This window comes from Otolemur garnettii, unplaced genomic scaffold (genome assembly GCF_000181295.1).
Source record: "Otolemur garnettii isolate 467f Iridium unplaced genomic scaffold, OtoGar3 scaffold00024, whole genome shotgun sequence".
In the NCBI taxonomy this organism is placed as follows: domain Eukaryota; kingdom Metazoa; phylum Chordata; class Mammalia; order Primates; family Galagidae; genus Otolemur; species Otolemur garnettii.
In genome coordinates this window covers 1323924-1328703 of record NW_003852419.1, presented here as the reverse complement: position 1 = coordinate 1328703, position 4780 = coordinate 1323924, and the positions used below count along the sequence as shown (strand labels likewise).

Sequence of the window (4780 nt, the reverse complement as noted above, 5' to 3'; positions counted from 1 at the left end):
TCTTACCATGTTGCCCTCAGTAGAGTGCTATGGCATCACAGCTCACAGCAACCTCAAACTCTTAGGCTTAAATGATTCTCTTGCCTCAGCCTCCCAAGTAGCTGGGGCTATAGACGCCTGCCACGATGCCTGGCTATTTCTTTACCGTAGTTGTCTTTGTTGTTTAGCTGACCCGCACCAGGTTTAGACCCTCCAGCCTGGATGTATGTACCCAGCGCCCTACACACTGAGCTACAGCGGGTCTGCCCAGGGCACCTATAATTAAACTCAGTAACAAATCAGGGTTGAGAGACACTTTGAAATTTCTGTATTAGAATTAGTTACAACTAGCATAAAACTTAGAAAAACCTGGAAGTATCTTAAACTTTCCAATTTACACCAATAGACCAGAAAATATCAAATACCCAGGGTCATTTTACTTGACTTTCTTTGTGTTTAAAGGTTTTCTTTCTTTCCTTTTTCACTTTGAAGAAAAAATTGAACAATAGCCTAGGGTTTAGGGCTATTTTTGCCTTGGGGGGGTCGCCCCAGGCTTTTCTTCATAGGCTCCTGGTCGCCCAGAGTAGCCATGTAGGGGAGTCATTTTGCCCTTTGTTTGGAGCCAGCTTCTGGGCCTCTGTTAACATGGTTCAGCATTTTTGCTCAAACATGCAAAAAGCCAACTAAATTTAATTTTGCAATAAAAGGCAATAAAAGTACCTAACTACAAACCTACAATATCTGAAGCACACTTACAACATCTGAAAAATACCAGAATAAGCTGGTACAAACTTAACTAAATATATAAAACAATCCTTTACCCACATTCAAACAAAACACACAAACAACAGGGAGAGAGAGAAAAGCCGCAGGGGTCTATAGAGATAAATAGAAAAAATTTGGGACCATGAAAGAGAGAAGATAGTAAAAGAGCTGGGAGAGCACATTTTTTCCAGAAGGCCCTCCAGTGCCCTGGAGTCAGAACCATTTGGGGGGACCCCATGAGCTCTGGGTGGTATTTCTTTGCTCAGCTCTCAACCAGAGAAAAGGAGGGGATACAGAACAGGTTCAAAAGCCTCCTAAAATTCCCTTTGGCTCCTTTTTGGAGCCAAGGGGAATTAAAAAGTTCATTCCCCAGCATCCTCTTACCTGTGACCTGGAGGCAAGCAGTGGCACTATGTACTTTTACGGGGTGATGGGTATCAAAATTATTAGTCTCCATTATTATAACTATAGAGAAAAAATAGGATAGAGGGAAGTGCTAAGTGGGTCCATTGCTTACCACAGATCCCTGTCCCGGTTTGAACCTGCCAGCCCTGGTGTATGTGGCTGGCACCCTAACCACTGAGCTATGGGCACTGAGCTGACAGAAACAATATTTAAGAAGAATGTTCTAACAATGAGTGTTATCATAAAATGAAATGGGTTACCTTGACAGGAAATGAAATTCTGATGCTGGCAGTTTTCAAATAGAAACTGAAGTTTTGTAGAAGGGATTCCTCAGATAGGAGGTTGGACAGACTGATCTTTCATTCATTTATTTTGTCCATGTAGGGAACCTGTCCCGTGCTCAGCTCCCAGAAGTCTGGTGGTCTGTGAGTAATCTCTAAAGCTCAAAAACTTGCACTTGACAAGTCTAATCACATTTGACCCCAAAATCCCATTACCAGTTATCTACTCAGAAGAAAAAAATTACTTTAAAAATTACAAAAGGACATTTGCATTATATATCACAGCTCAATTCACAATCTCCCAAATGTAGAATCAACCTAAGAGTCCATCAACCCATGAATGGATCAATAAACGGTGGTATATGTATGCCATAGAATACCATTTAGCCATCAAAAAGATGGAGACTTTACATCTTTTGTACTTACCTGGACTGATTTGGATGACACCCTCCTAAGTAAAGCACTAAAAGAATGGAAAAGCAAGGATCCAACGTGCACAATACTAAGATGAAACCAACAAACAACTATATTCCCACATAGAGAAAAACACAACTACATCCAAATGAGGGGGAGGGAGGAAGAGTGAGGGGGGACAGGAGAAAAGGAAGGGTGTTGGATGTGCTACCACCTAACTGGCACAATGTAAGGGTACATGGCACACCTCCGGGGTGTAGGGCTCCACCACAACCTGGACTCTACTTACCAAACGCAAACAATGCAACCTAATTGCTTATACCATTATATCAATCTGAAATAAAATAAAAACAAAAATAAATTTATTAAAAAGCAGTTAACAGGAAATTTTCTTCTGAAAATGCCAACTTTTCTCCATTATTCAAAAATGGAAATAATCCATTTTGGAAGTGTTATTCAGTGTCGACATTGTATCATTACTTCATTTCTTATGAATCCAGACAAATCTTGAAAACAGTACAATGTAAACAAATCTTGAAGACAGTTTAAGTGAAAAAGGCCAGTCACCAAAGACTGCATGGCCTATGGTTCTATTCATATAAAGGTCCAGAAAAAGGAAATCTACAAAGACAAATAACAGATTAGTAGTTGCTCAGAGAGGGGGGCATTGGCCTGTGGAGGGAAGGGCAGGAGGCTGGGAGGATAATAACTAAAGGATAAAAGTCTTCTTGAATTGGATGAAAATGTTTGAAAACTAACTGTGGTAATGGTTGCATGGATCTGTGAATATACTACAAGCCAGTCAGTCATACACTTTAAATGGGTAAATAGTATAGTATATGAATTGTATCTCAATAAAGCTACTTTAAAAAAAAAAAGGCAAGCTTTTTTTTTTTTTCTTTTTAGTTAGCTGGAGATTATATTTTTTTCTAGGCCTGGGCTGGATTTTCGCTCAGGGGCAGGGATGGCTCACCACCATCCCCTGAGTCTCTGAGCCACCGGCCACCTCCTGGCTCGGCGGGCAGTGGGGATGTCAGGCCCCGGGAGGTAGGTGCCTTTCCCACACCTCAGTGGTCGAGGGGTTCCAGGGTCTGAATCTGGGTCTGGGGCGAGTGAGAGCATCTGAAAGCTGGGGCTGTTGGCTGAGGAGACCGACAAGACACTACCCTCCATTCACTTCCTTTGAAATTTCTAGGTCTTCCTTTTCACCGGTGTGGACAGAATGTCTTTCTGCAGTAGGTCCTTTGGGGGATTCAAAGAAACAACCCACAGACCACAGAGATCAGTGATAAGACAGGGTTTATGAGATAAAGTGACGGAAGGAAAGGCACCAGAGCTTCTGGCAGAGGGGAAGTTTCCACCACGGTTTTGTGGTCTAGGGGTATAAGGTCTTGAGAATTATATTTGGCCAGGACTGGGTTCAGGGCAGACACCTTTTCAAAGTTAATGAGCTTGCTGACGAATGAATGCAGTCCTTCTTACCCCCAGCTCAGGGCAAAAGGGCAGTGTGTTCCCTTTAGACGAGGCCGGGCGGCTGACTTGAAATTGCCCAGGCGTAGGAAATGGGGGTTCCCAGTCCAGCCCCCGATGGGGAGAAATACTACCCGGTCCGGGTAGTATTTCCATCCAGAATTCAGGAACTCCCAGGTCCACAAAAACAGTAGCAAACCGCCCTTTTGACAGAACATGTTTGGAAGCCTCCCTCACCCCCCAACTAAACTCGCTCGGGCTTTGCCCAAGTCTCCTGGCGACCTGGGGCAGGGCGCGTGCCCCACCATTTGGCATGACCTCCTGCCCCCCGTGAGAACTTCGGAACCGGGATACGTGACCCGCCGCTCGGCGGCCCTAGAAAACGTCTCCTGTCTGGTCTGCCTGCTAATCCCACCAGTGCACACAGACGGCAGGGAGAAGGGGCACCGCACCCGGAGGGAAAACGCCCCGGCGCTTCCCCAAACTCTGCAAATCTGCCGGGGGTGGGGGGCGGGGTGCCTGGGGGAGGGAGGCGGGCTCGCAGTCTAGGGGTCTCTGCAGACCGAAGGGAGGGGGCCAGAGCGCGGTATTACTAGTTACACGGGAAGGAGCAGCCCGCCCGGATCGCGCCCCCGCGCCGGGCCTCGGGCCCCAGCTGCCAGAGTGGTCGGCGGTGCTCGGGCCCCGCCCTGGGGCGAGGGGCCGCGGCCTGGCCCCGGGGCCTCATCCGGCGCAGGGAGCTCCGGCTCCATCTGTGGAGTGAAGCGTCTGGGATGTTCCACCCCGCGCCCAGCCGGGGCCTCATCACCACCACAGCGCAGCGCCCGGCCCCTCCGGTCCGCACCTGCGGATCTATGGCCCGGGCCTGGCGGTTAAAGGACCTGCCGAAGAAGAGGACGAGGAGGGAGCAGAAGGTGGGTGCCCGAGTTGGAGCTGATGCCTGTTGATCCGGGGAAACAAGTAGGTTGGAAAATGGGTATGAGGTTCCACCGCCCGCTGCTTCCTGTCTGCGGCCGAGCAAGAAAAGCAGCAGAGCACTTAGGGACAGAAACAGAGAAGCTTTAAGAGTAAGAAAGACTAACTCCTTTGAGCAAGAAGTAACATAAAATGAAGTGCTGGCATCCAAAAGACTCGTGCTCCAGGTGAGGCTCGAACTCACAACCTCGGCATTGCTCGGCATGTACTGCTGTATAAGTACCGCGCGCTAACCGATTGCGCCACTGGAGCTCCGCTGAGCCGGCCTCGCGAAGGCTCTATCAGGGTACACTCAGGCCTGTGCGGGCCTCGGCGGAGCATGCGCGTCCGCGCCTCGCGCTTGGCGGGAGCGGGCCCAGGCGCCAGCCTTACTCAACTCGGGGCAGGGCGCACGTCTGCGGCCGCCCCCAGCCGAAGAACCCGGGGAAGACAGCGAATATCTTCCTCCGAGATGGGGGGTCAGTTCGCAAGGCCGTGACGGGAGGGCTACT

The 4780-nt window shown here is 48.7% G+C and overlaps 1 non-coding gene across 1 annotated transcript; it reads right to left on the bottom strand.

The window, feature by feature from the left end:
* Window positions 1–4448: 4448 nt before the first annotated feature.
* On the bottom strand, window positions 4449–4541 carry TRNAI-UAU. The gene is given in 2 exon segments: window positions 4449–4484; window positions 4504–4541. It is a non-coding gene; the product is annotated as a tRNA-Ile (tRNA).
* Between the last annotated feature and the right edge of the window lie 239 nt (window positions 4542–4780).